This window comes from Cotesia glomerata, linkage group LG2, assembly GCF_020080835.1.
Source record: "Cotesia glomerata isolate CgM1 linkage group LG2, MPM_Cglom_v2.3, whole genome shotgun sequence".
Taxonomy (NCBI): domain Eukaryota; kingdom Metazoa; phylum Arthropoda; class Insecta; order Hymenoptera; family Braconidae; genus Cotesia; species Cotesia glomerata.
This window is the reverse complement of record NC_058159.1, coordinates 6,409,427-6,421,710: the sequence shown is the minus strand read 5'-3', so window position 1 is coordinate 6,421,710 and position 12,284 is coordinate 6,409,427. Positions and strand designations below refer to the sequence as shown.

The 12,284-nt window shown below is 31.3% G+C and overlaps 1 long non-coding RNA gene across 1 annotated transcript in view; it reads left to right on the top strand.

Annotated features, from left to right (window-relative positions):
* Positions 1–8,753: 8,753 nt before the first annotated feature.
* LOC123259257 overlaps positions 8,754–12,284 on the top strand; it is a 58,944-nt gene continuing 55,413 nt past the window's right edge. Inside the window, exons 1-2 of the long non-coding RNA XR_006508199.1 lie at positions 8,754–9,044; positions 9,130–9,243. This is a non-coding gene — a long non-coding RNA (uncharacterized LOC123259257). The remainder of the gene's footprint in view (positions 9,045–9,129; positions 9,244–12,284) is intronic.

The following is a 12,284-nucleotide window of genomic DNA, read 5'->3' as shown; positions in this document are numbered from 1 at the left end:
AAAACTCAATATGTTTCTTACTTGTTTTATATTTTGAATTTTTTTATTATGTATTCAGTATAAAAAATTAGGATAACAATAGACCCTAAAAGCCATCCCTGCAACTTCCCGCTAGCTCCATACGTAAGCGCTCCACATTTCACGCCAAAAGCAATAATAAATCAGGTAAAAAATGTCGGTGTAATTAAAAAAAAAAAACACGTTTTTTGAATTATTTTGACAACGGTATCTCTCAAACTAATCAACCAATTTCAGTCGCGTTAACGGCGATCAACGCGGGTTTCTAAGCTTAAAAACCGATCAGTTTTTCGAATCGATTGGTGAAGCTAATAAAAATGTATCACAAAAAAAAACAATTTTTAAGAATTTTTTTGACGATATCTCACAAATGAATTAACCGATTTAAAAAAAATTAAAGGCATTCTATGCAGTCTGTCTAGAACAAAAAGATTATTTATCATTAGCCAAACAATCGGACGTGAAATTTCAAAGATGTGTTAAAAAAATATTTTTTTTAATTTTTTAAAATTAAATATCTCTCGAACCATTCAACCGATTTTGACGTTATTGGCGGCGATTGAAGTGATTTTTTAAGCTCTAAAAATCATTTCGTTGAATCAAAAACGATCCAGGAATAAATGGAGTTATGTAAGAAAAAAAAAACACTTTTTCCCTGTTTTGTTCACGATACCTCACAAACGAATCGACCGATTTTAATCGCGTTGACGGCAATCGACGCAGTTTTTTAGGCCTAAGAGCTGATTAGTTTTTGAAAACGATTGATTCAGCAGATTAAAATTTATTAAAAAAAAAAAAACATTTTCTGAAAATTTTATTTTTGAGATTACGCAAAATCTATTGGTCCGAATTACCTTAAGTATTCTAAAATATCTAGGGGCAAAGAAACTCTTTCGATTGCTGTCAATCCCGTTTGAATCGGTCAAGCCGTTTAAAAGTTATGAGAGGTTTACGTTCAAACACACACACACACACACACACACACACACACACACACACACACACACACACACACACACACACACACACACACACACACACACACACACACACACACACACACACACACACACACACACACACACACACACACACATAGAGTATCGCAAAAATAGTCAGGGAAGCTTTTGTAAAATAAATAGTTTTTTAACAAAAAATATAGTAAATAATGCTGTTATTTAACTCGCGACCTAGTTTGTACTTTACCTATATAATTTTTTCTATAATTCAAAAATTCTAGAACACGTTTAACTGAAAAATATTCTTTGGTTATTAAAGTCTAATCAGCCCATTATACCTCCAAAACACTTCGAGAGTTGAAAATGTTGGGGGCCCATTTTGCCCCTAAATATTTTTGGATATTGAAAATTTTAGGGAGCCCATTTTGCCCCCCCCCTTCCCCTATATATATATATATATATATATATATATATATATATATATATATATATATATATATAAATATTATCATCATCGCGTCGTTGTTTTATAGGTTCAAGTACTTAATGTGATTTTTAATTAATTATTAGAAAATTATCAAAAAGACATAAAATTTAATGACTTGATAAAAATTGTCGGTCTTGTTATTAAAGAATAATATGCAAGATATGAAATTTAATCTCAGATGACCTAAAATAAATTTTGAATAAAAAAAATTTTTTATTTATATTTTATACCAACACTTAATTTTTATAAAAATCTAAAAATAATTTTACTCAGAAAAATCATTTACTTTGACTTATTTTCTAACATGATTAGTAAAAAGTAACCATAATTTAAAAAGTTATTTACTGACTTTTTATCTTTCAAGCAAGCCAACAAAATACTTTAATAGCAGTCTCGTAAGATTAATTTGTCTTATTGCGTGTTTACAAGAACGTAAACGAATCTAATTCCTTTTGGCCGCTGTTACGCTTAATAAACGGAATCTCTTGGTGAATTTTTTTCTTTGTGAGTAAAGAGCTTAATTTTTATTTCCCGAAAGAAACTCCAACATCATTTAAAACTTCAAAGTTAAAAATCGCATTACAAAACGTATAAATATTTGCAAATATAAAAGTGAAATGCAGAAAAAGGAGAAGAATAGTTTGGTTAAGTTTAAAAGGATCTCATAAAACAACTTGACATGGAGTACAAAATAGAAAGTCAAGAAAATCAGTAAACGCATAATAAAATACAACAAATGTTATTATAAATAGATTTCGTCGTACTCAAAGTTCCATAAAAAAAAGTCAGGTTCAATTTTTATTTGTTGCAGTCATGACTCGACGCAATATTATTACACCGCGGACTAACTCCACAACTGCTTATAAATATATGTCATTTGAATTAGTAGTTAACTCGGAGAATTATTTTCGTATCATGAAATCATCTTCAAGAAATATTACAGGATATTTTAACGATATATTTCCTATGATTTTATTTATTTGAAGTTTGCTTAAAATATCATTCTTAATAACAAGTTTAAGCATCCTGTTTTCGAAAAAAATAATCAGTAAGAATTTCACAAGAGACTAGCAATTACTAACATCATAAAAATGATCAAACTATCGATAACAAAGTTCAAGTAATTTTGGTATTTTATTGATATAATAACTATTTTGATAAATAATGCTTTAATATAATTTGTAGGAAATATTCCGCGATATATTTGCAGAAAAATCGGATAAAATAACAACTTTTGAATCCTTCGTTGTCACAAAAGTTGTCACGTTATGTGCATACAGAGTACAAACTTCGACGTCATAATATTGTCGGTAGGGATTTGTGCCATTTTTAAAACTTTTCCCGTGAGTCATGTTTCTTTACAATTTTCCAAGTCTCATCTCATTTTATGGGTAGTTAGTCTTGTATACTTACGTACGATTCTAACAGTATTATCGCATCACAAAGACCAACTTTATAAGGATCAAAAAAAAAAAAAATAAAGTAAAATTTTTTTACTTTCTTGTGAGTTTTGTTTTTACTCAATAAATTTTTAGTGATTAAAAAAATTAAAAAAACTCAAATTTGATCTTTTCCGATAATTTTTCGTAATAATTTATAATATGTATTTTTAGTTCCCTTTTTTGAGTAAATATTTAAGTTAATTAAATGAACGCGAGATGTATATCACATATGAAAAAAAAAAAAAAAAAAAAAACATAATAGAATAAAAGGTATGACATTTAGATATAGTAGATATAAATATACAGTGTGGAACATCTGTTGGTGCTTTGACACATCAACAGACTTATGGTCATTTCAGCTGGTTTGCTTTTCCCTTGTCCACTCTACACTACTCGTTCATTTATCTACTCGTCAGTATTAAACCAAATATGTGATTCATGATATAAATTCACGTAGGACTGCACTTCACTGTCTGGTCTAATCTTCCATAGATGACGGTTTTACTTTTACATTTCATACCAACGCATTGTCATTGTCAATGTCACTGATGGAGTTAATATAGATGATAACTATAAATAAATAAACATATCAACGACAACAGAAGCAGTGACAACTGTTTCTCACTTTTTATACTTTATAATTATATAGCTCTTTATCTTCCCCGAAAATTCGTTGATAATTTAATTTTATTTCACTATCAGAAGCCATCACTATTGCGCATCTCTCTGTCATCTTTTGTTAAGCGTGCCAGAAATAAGTTTGGGTGCAATTATAAAGTCGTTAGTCATAAATATTAATCTATTAGGTACTTATGTATTTAATTTTCATTTTTAATACATCAGATAATTTTTATAGATAACAGTTTTGATAGTTATTTTATTAAATACAATAATTATTACACCTAAATATTAATCTAAACTATTTTTTTCTATTATTTCTTTTTGTGAATTTAAAAATAACAAAATCATTTATTTTACTTTCATCATTAATAAATTTTTTCTAAGCACAATAGTAATAGCAAGTAATAATTTAAGCGCCTCAGCGCAATAAGCACCCCGTTGCGTGGGGTTTGCGCGATAGACCGACAGTAACCAAGCCTGTCGGATGTAACGGTGGCGTAAAAAAGCCCCTTTTAGGACGCAGTACATTTAATTCTGGTCATATAATATGATAGATAATACAATCCAAGTACAGAAGATGGAAGCGGTCATGAACTGTAGGGAAACTTCGGGAAAATCAACGGGGTGCCAATGATCAGCACACGTCGCACGCGTGATCACGGATGTCCCAAAATACGAGCTGTTATCGAGAGGTCCTGTCAATAGACATAGATTTATCTGTTCACATAGAACTCTATTATGTTTTTTTTTCCTTCACTTTCATTTACATTCAGTGGTACAGCGCATCAGTTTATTATTTTTTTTATCGGGCTTACTACGATCTTCTAACATTTAAGACTAATGACCCGTGAGTTTAATCGCTTGGAAAAATTATTCTTACTCGTTAGTTATTACGAAAAAAATTAAGTTAACATTTAGTAATTCTTATAATGATTGCTTGTCGATTTAATTATTAAAAATAGTTATTTTTTGTTCATCAAATTAACAGGACACCCTCATTCAGATCACTGATATATTGCATTAAATAAACGAGTGTACACGATTTAATCCACGAACTTTAACGACACATTGCTTTTTGTTTCTGAAGTTTAGTTTCATCCCGAGTTCCATACTGCGATAATGGCTCGTAAAAGACGTCATTAACAGCTCAACAAATAAAGCTTATTACCCTCGGAACTCACAACTCGGAATCACAAATCTTTACCAGAAAAAAATAAGCCATTGACGATTATTAGTAGCTGACGCCGATGTGACATACTGTAATTACCCTTACACCCTTCCTTTTATCCGTCTCTTCTTTTTTCTTCTCTCTCAAATACTCAAAACAGCTGTCATATGGTACAAACACTACACCTAAAGTTCTGTCTACTGCTCTGAGTATTCCCTAGTGTCTTTACAGTATGATTTTAACTCACACTTTGATCTAAATGTGAGTCATTATGCACATGCTTTAAAGTGGGTCAAGAAATGGCTAAAAATAGAAAACAAATTAGTTTATTTCTAATTAATAACAAGAAACGTAAGTCCATTCAAGATCTTCTTTGATAAAAAAATTAACTTGATTCGAAAGGAAAAATCTTGAGCCAAAAAAATCATTGAGAAGAATTTTCTTTTTAGTTTCAGTAGACTTTCTTAAATGAAAAAATTTTTTTGCTCAATTCAAGGCAAATCTTCAAAAATAATTTTCTTCAATAAAAATAGAAATGTAAAAGAATGGAACTTGTACAAAAGATGCCTTACTCAGTTTATATTTACTTAAAAAAGTGTTTTATCTTGAAGATCATAAATCGGTATACGGTGTAGCAAAGAAGGAACTTTGGTTTCCACACAATTTAATAACGCTCGCCGAAAATACAAGACCTCTGTAACCCATACCTTATTCTGCTTATTCTTCACCCTCCTCTTATATCTTGCTGTATACATACACTCACTGGCAGGCTTGTCTTTTACTTCCTGCTGTTTTCCTCAACTCATTCCCCGATCTAAGAACTCACGCTAGCACAGCCCTACTCTACCATATATATACATGTATAGTATACTTATAGTACATACCTACCAGTACACTCTATATAATAATACAATGCGATAGGATAGTTGTTGCTCGTAGAGCCCCCCAGCTCGGCGAAAGCACTATATCATAAAACACTTTTGTGTGTTGGCTGTTCGGCAATAATCGTGGTTCGTAAAGTTCAACTAAATGTTACGCGGTCCAACCGGGTCGCCGAGTAAGATCAATTGTTACGATGTCAGAGAGGAAAATGAGTTTGGTGAAATGAGCAGCCAAGTAAAATACTATTGTTTATTACACTCGAGCAGGGACAATAATATTTACTTTAAATGTACCGACTAATGATACCTATTCGCCTCAAATCGAATAAATTTTTTATGGCGTTCGTTAATGTTACACTCGATGCACGCTCAATGCTTTTCCCCATTGTATTTATTTATATTTGTGCTTGATTATTGCTACCATCCTTCCAAGAGATTAAATGTTTTGCTTTGCTTCATTGGTGTGGTAAAAAATTATGGTTATCGTTTTATCGGTGATTCTTAACAGCAGTTTGTTGTTATAGCTCATCTTTAATCTTTAAGACAAAGTTTGGGTCGAATCTTAAGAAAACTCCGCATATATTCAGATAATTATTCCTATTTTGTGATTCCTCAGATAATTATTGAAATTGAATTAAATGTAAGCAAAATCAAGCAGTATTTTATAAAGTTAAAAAAATAAGTAGCACTAGAATACAATAGTCATTTTAAAAATGCATTCTAATCACAACTGCGGGCAATAAATAATTTATTGTAATTTTTGGTCCGAAAGAACGTCGTAAGCAAAAAGAATGGTAGAAGAAGTGGAGAAAGCAGATGTCAGTATCAAATACGCGGTGCTAAAGAATTATCTGTAGATAGATAATATATAATAGGAAGATATGGAATGGTCACCCCGCAAATTTATGAGGCGTTGTCGTGGTCTTGCAAGGTCGTATAACGAAATTTATGAACCGCATCTTTCCGCACCCGCGCCGGACGTGGTACATACGATCAGAAAAACGCCCGTTTTTTTACTACGCGAATATACGATCAGACTCAGACAATACAAAAAATCAGAATACAGAACGAATTTTATGATTAAGTAACATTCGGATCTCTGTACGTGTAATATTTTTTTAACACCGTGAAAACTTGATTTATTTTCTCATTCTGCTTTTAATTTTTAAATTCACCCGAGCTATCCAGCTGCCATTTTCAACCTGTCATATTCATATTCATATATATTCATATAAAGTGCAGAAATTCATTAATTATGTAACAAATTGTCTTCTACTTCGACTCATTTTTTAATGAATTGTTATTGTGAAATTAATGTATAATTATAATCAAGGTGACATTACTATCCTTTGAAATGATCTAGTCACTCGAGATTTAAGTAAATTGACGTATATTTATTTAGTTGGATTTTTACATAACGCGGTAAATTGACAATAAAGTGATAGTCATTGATATTCATTTAAAATACCGCAGGATTTATTACTATATAATTAAATTAGAAGTCTTTCTATTTGCACAAGTTTTACAATGATATAAATAATTATTCAAATTATACAAATAGTTAGACGGTTATTCAATCTGATCTATCTATATAAAGACAATGTAGTAGACATTACAAAATCATTATTTGGTTTCATTTTAATATTTTGTTTCAGTTGACAAACTTACTCAAAATCAAAAGTAACTATTACGTAAATTTTTATTATTATTTTTACTAATATTCCCCATTCATTTTTTTAGATTCACTTTATATAGTTATTACTCTAGTCGTTATTTTAACGGTTAGCGCATTTAAAGGTAAATTTTTTATTGCTTCAAAAGTGAAACTTTTCTGTCCTTCTGTTTCTTATTTAATATTTCGATTTTGATTTTCTGAAATTTAAAATAGATGAAGAGGAACAGTTTTATGAAATAGATGAATCTAATCTTATTTTCAAACAACTTAATCCTCTTGAATCTGACAAAAAACTATGGCTCAATCCATCGGATGATGTGTTAATTACGAGAAGAACAAAATTGTTAGTGGCTAGCAGATACTATTAATATAAACTTTAGAGAGTTGCCGCATGTAAGTTTTTTTATAATTATGAGTAATTAGTTCTATTAATTTTTCTAAGGCTATTGAACATGTTGTTCGCTACACTCCAGAATTGAGAATAGCTGATGCTCGATACATTACACCAGATATTGAAAAACATAAAATAGTGGTAATCATAAGTGACTTTTAATTCAAGTTAATCAAACAGTATTGATTTAAAACATCGATTTTTTATTTTTAGAACAATAGTTTTGAAGAGTTGCGAAAATTGCCAGATAATTATCCTACTATCGTTTATCCAGAAATAATGGTTGTTGTTGCATTCGACTTATACGAGTAGGTTAATTTGAATGTGCTTATCAAAATTTATGATTACAATTTTAATTACTAATTTTATAAACATAATTTACAGAAAATTTAAGCTAAACCCGTGGAAAATAATTCCCTATTTACTTTCCTTTTGGAATTCTGTTGACATGCGATACAGATTTTTGGAAAATCCAAGATATAGATTGAACATCAAACAAATTGTTCTCGAAAGTGAACCCGGAATTCTGAGTTACATTAAAGGTCATATCAATAGTACTAATTATCTTTCATACAATTGCTTGCAAGACTCAACTAAATTTTGGTACGAACAGAAAGACGTTATTCCGTTAGATAGTTATGATTTGGTCGTTACTATGACTTAGTAAGTTTTATCGATTTCGCTATCAACAGGTTGAATTATTTGATATTATATTATTAATCTCTTACTTTTTTTCGTAACCATTAGTCGCAAAATTTGCGGTTTTTATAATGTAGAAGAGGAAAAATGCACTCTTATCGTTTATGGTAACTATTTAATGATAATTTACTTTTAACTTGAAAAACTGTTAATTCATAGTTTAGTAACAATGTTTTTAAGGTCAAGCGTTGTCAACTAGTGCTTGTCATTTAGATCATGAAAGAAAAAGCATTAAAAAAGCTGCTATAGGAGCTTATGATGACTGAGTTGACTAGGAGCTTATGATGATGGATATAGTTTTATTAACCATGAAACAAATGCAAATGGTATAAAATCCAAGAGTTCTCGTGAAGTATTTTTTTTTAATTTTTAAATTAACAATAACTTTAAAATCTTCAGGTCCTAGCCATTGTTCTTATCAGAATTCGTTCATTATGAGCCCCATAATTCAGTCATCGGCAAATATTTTTAGTTGGTCAAAATGTAGTCGAGAAGATATGGAAAAGTTTATTAAGTATGGTTTCGCGTTATTATTTAATTGACAGTGGATGCTTTATCAATGGTCATTTTTTAGAAATGAATCATCACAGTGTCTTCGAAATAAGCCAGATGATTTTAATTATACGATTGCTAGATTTTTGCCTGGTAAATTAATGGATGCTGATCAGCAGTGTCAAAGAAATGGTGCTACTGGATTTGTGGTGTAATAAACATTAATTCACCACATTATTATTTTCAATTATCAAAAATTTCTTTACTTAACATTGCACTGATGATTTATTTTACAGAATGTAACATCAATTTGTACGATGCTGCAATGTTACTATCCAGAAAAAGGCTGTGTTAAATCAAATGTGCCAATTGCTGATGGAACCCTGTGCGACCCAAATGCCATCAATGATGTGAGTAAACAAATCTCTAAATAAAATCAGTAAAAATTAAATATTTTGCATGTTTTTTCCCAACAGATTTGTCTCTACGGCCAATGTGTTCATTTTCATTAACTGTTCTCCATCAGTCTATCAGTCACTATTCATAAGAATCTTCCTTTTTCTAGATTTGATAAATAAACGAATTTTATACAAAAGTAATCCAACTAAAAATTAAACCCAATTAGTAACGGCATCCATTAGGATTTCTTATTATCATTCTAAGAAATGAGAGAACGTGATGTACATTGAAACTATGAATTTAAAAATGAACTAACTCCATAAAAGTTAAATATATTTTTGAGCAAACAAATATCATTAAATTAGAATGTATAATATAAAATGAACAATTAACCGTTATCGTACTCTGTGGATTACTAAATGTTCCATAGCGGCATTCTCATTTTAATAAGCCTCATTTTAACAATGAGGGTGTGTATACTTGAACATTTTCACCAAAGTTATATTGCATGCTTCTTATTTTAGTATCTACGTATATACAAGGGTGAATAGTGTGTTCATTTACTAAGAACGTCTAGGGCATATAGTTATATAGTTACCATTGTTCCCCTAAGTATCGTGACGATTAGCAGACGCCCGTTCTCAACTGCTAGTGCTAGTGTTGTAGATATTGTTATGTCCTTATATTGTTCCTGCTGCTGACATCATAGATATGACGTGATACTTGTTAGTTACCACATGCCTATTTCCATTCTTATGATCTTTTCGTTCATAGTAATAATGATAGTGATTTCTTCTACATCTCGCCCTAGATGTGTCCAAAAATTAGTTTCAGTTGATTGCTTAAATTTTTATGAGACTTAGAAATTTTGAGATTATAACTTCTGAAATAATTAATCGTGGAATTAAAAAGTTGTTTTTTTAAGTTTAACTCGAGCCGAAAAAATCAGCTTAAGTAAAAATAATTATTTGTTAGAGAGAAACAAGTTAACCTTGATTTATTTTATTATCAAGTAATCAAATTAGCGACGAGCAGTATCTGAATTGAGAGAAGTTAAGGGTGAATTATCGGGAGTCTTATTTAGCTTTATTTTATAGGTTATAAGATAAAATCCAAAAAAAAAATAAAAAACGTGACAAGCAGAGGAGATAGTAGATAGCTTTTTACTTAATTTCTGCAGCCCAGGTGTTGGAGGACCAGAGGATTATTGGGTAGTCGTCCCTAAATAATCAGGTTTGGTAAATTTATCGTGAGAAGCCATCCGGTGAGGTAATAGTCCGTGAACCACCCAATTTCGCATGACTTTCGATAGGCATTCCGCTCAATGCCAAATATATAGATTTGGCACTGGTAGGGAGTCACCAGATAGAAAATAAGATACCCTTTTTATGGTTATCTTCGTTTAACTCGGGCTCGAACGTATTGATGTCGCTCCTCTATCACTGGCAGGCTCTTATTGTGACTATACCGGTTTTCCCATCACCCCGGTTTCTGGTTAGGTACACAACAGTAAAGATGGATGAAATTGGATCGAAGTGGCAGGAAAACGCGGCGAGATCACTACCGAGAATAAAACTAGGAAGAAAAGGAGAAAATAAGGACGGAGATAACTTTTTTTTTGGGTGAAGAAGACGAGGGTGGACAAGACTTCTGTGCATTGCGTCTTCTTTGCCTCCTCAATTCCCTTTGCCCATTTCTCGATTCTTTTTCAAATCCTCCCGCGATACCTGTCGTCTACTTCCCATTTTCCCAAGAGGAATATGTTATTAGGCCTTTAGGATTATGTACTTTTCGATATGGGATAGAGGCTGAACTTAACGTCGAGGGGCTTCTCCAAAAACTTCCAAGGATCGGCTAAATAACAGGAGGAAGAAGGAGCTACCGAACAAGATGAAGAAGAAAGAAAAGAAGAACCTCCGGAAAATGTTCCATGAAGAGGGTTTGAATTTACGTCAACTACCAATTTACTATATCATTTTTTTATGTTACTACTGCATAAAAAGTTATGTTTATGTATTCAAATTACAAAACTACATTAGATTTTTCACTTTCGTTTTCTTGTTTACTTCATTTTTTAATTCCCAAGTATGTACTTGTACTATTAAGTTGTTATTAAGGTTAAGGATAATTTAATTTTTAGTCATCTGTTAAAAAAATTTCTGATGTCGCTATATTTGAAAAAACATATTACTTTTGAAGGAACTCTCTATCCTTATGGTCATGAAATGGAGCAAATTCATCCATATTGTCAATAAATAAAAGAACTTGCTGATTTATTTGTCTGATGTTATATATATTGAATATTATATATAGAAATTTTTTATGATATATAAAAGAGGAGCAATAAAAGTGAGTTGGAATGGTTTTGTTGAACTAAAAGCCTTAAGTTGAAGGAAAAAACTCAAAATAAGAGATACTTTACCTCAAATTCGAATATAGTCTCTTCATCCACTGATACGATTCTCTGGGGAGCATAACGTCGTTCGAGTTCGTCGAATCGTTAATCCCCTCAGATGGGGGTAATGTCGAAGGACACATATACTACATATGTGCTGCTCTTACATGACTATTTTTAGTAGCGAACGTATTTCGCTTTCCCCATTGTATCTTGCTAAAATCTTCATTGATAAAAGCATTTCTGTAATATAACTGATAATGTAAAATTTAACTTCTAACCACCGAATTCGTTGACGGGCGGCGGTGGATTTTCAATGGAGATCCGGAACTGGTGATATTGTTTTAATTTATAGACTTAGAAGGGACCGTAGAAGTTTAAATAGTTTTTCGTCTCATTGATAATGTTCTTCTTCACCAACAGATTGAATTGGATTGAATTGAATGGGCTCGGGTGCAGAAATGGTTTGGGGAAAGAGCGTAATACCAGATTGTAAGTAATACTTCATGCTCCTGTCTCTGACATACTGTTGACGCTTTATCGCCGGCGTTTTGGCACGTGAACAGCTGTTCAGCTTTACTAAATTTGCCTCGATTTCATGCCAACGATATAATATACTATTTCAATTACAAATGTCGTAATTCAACTTGAAATTTT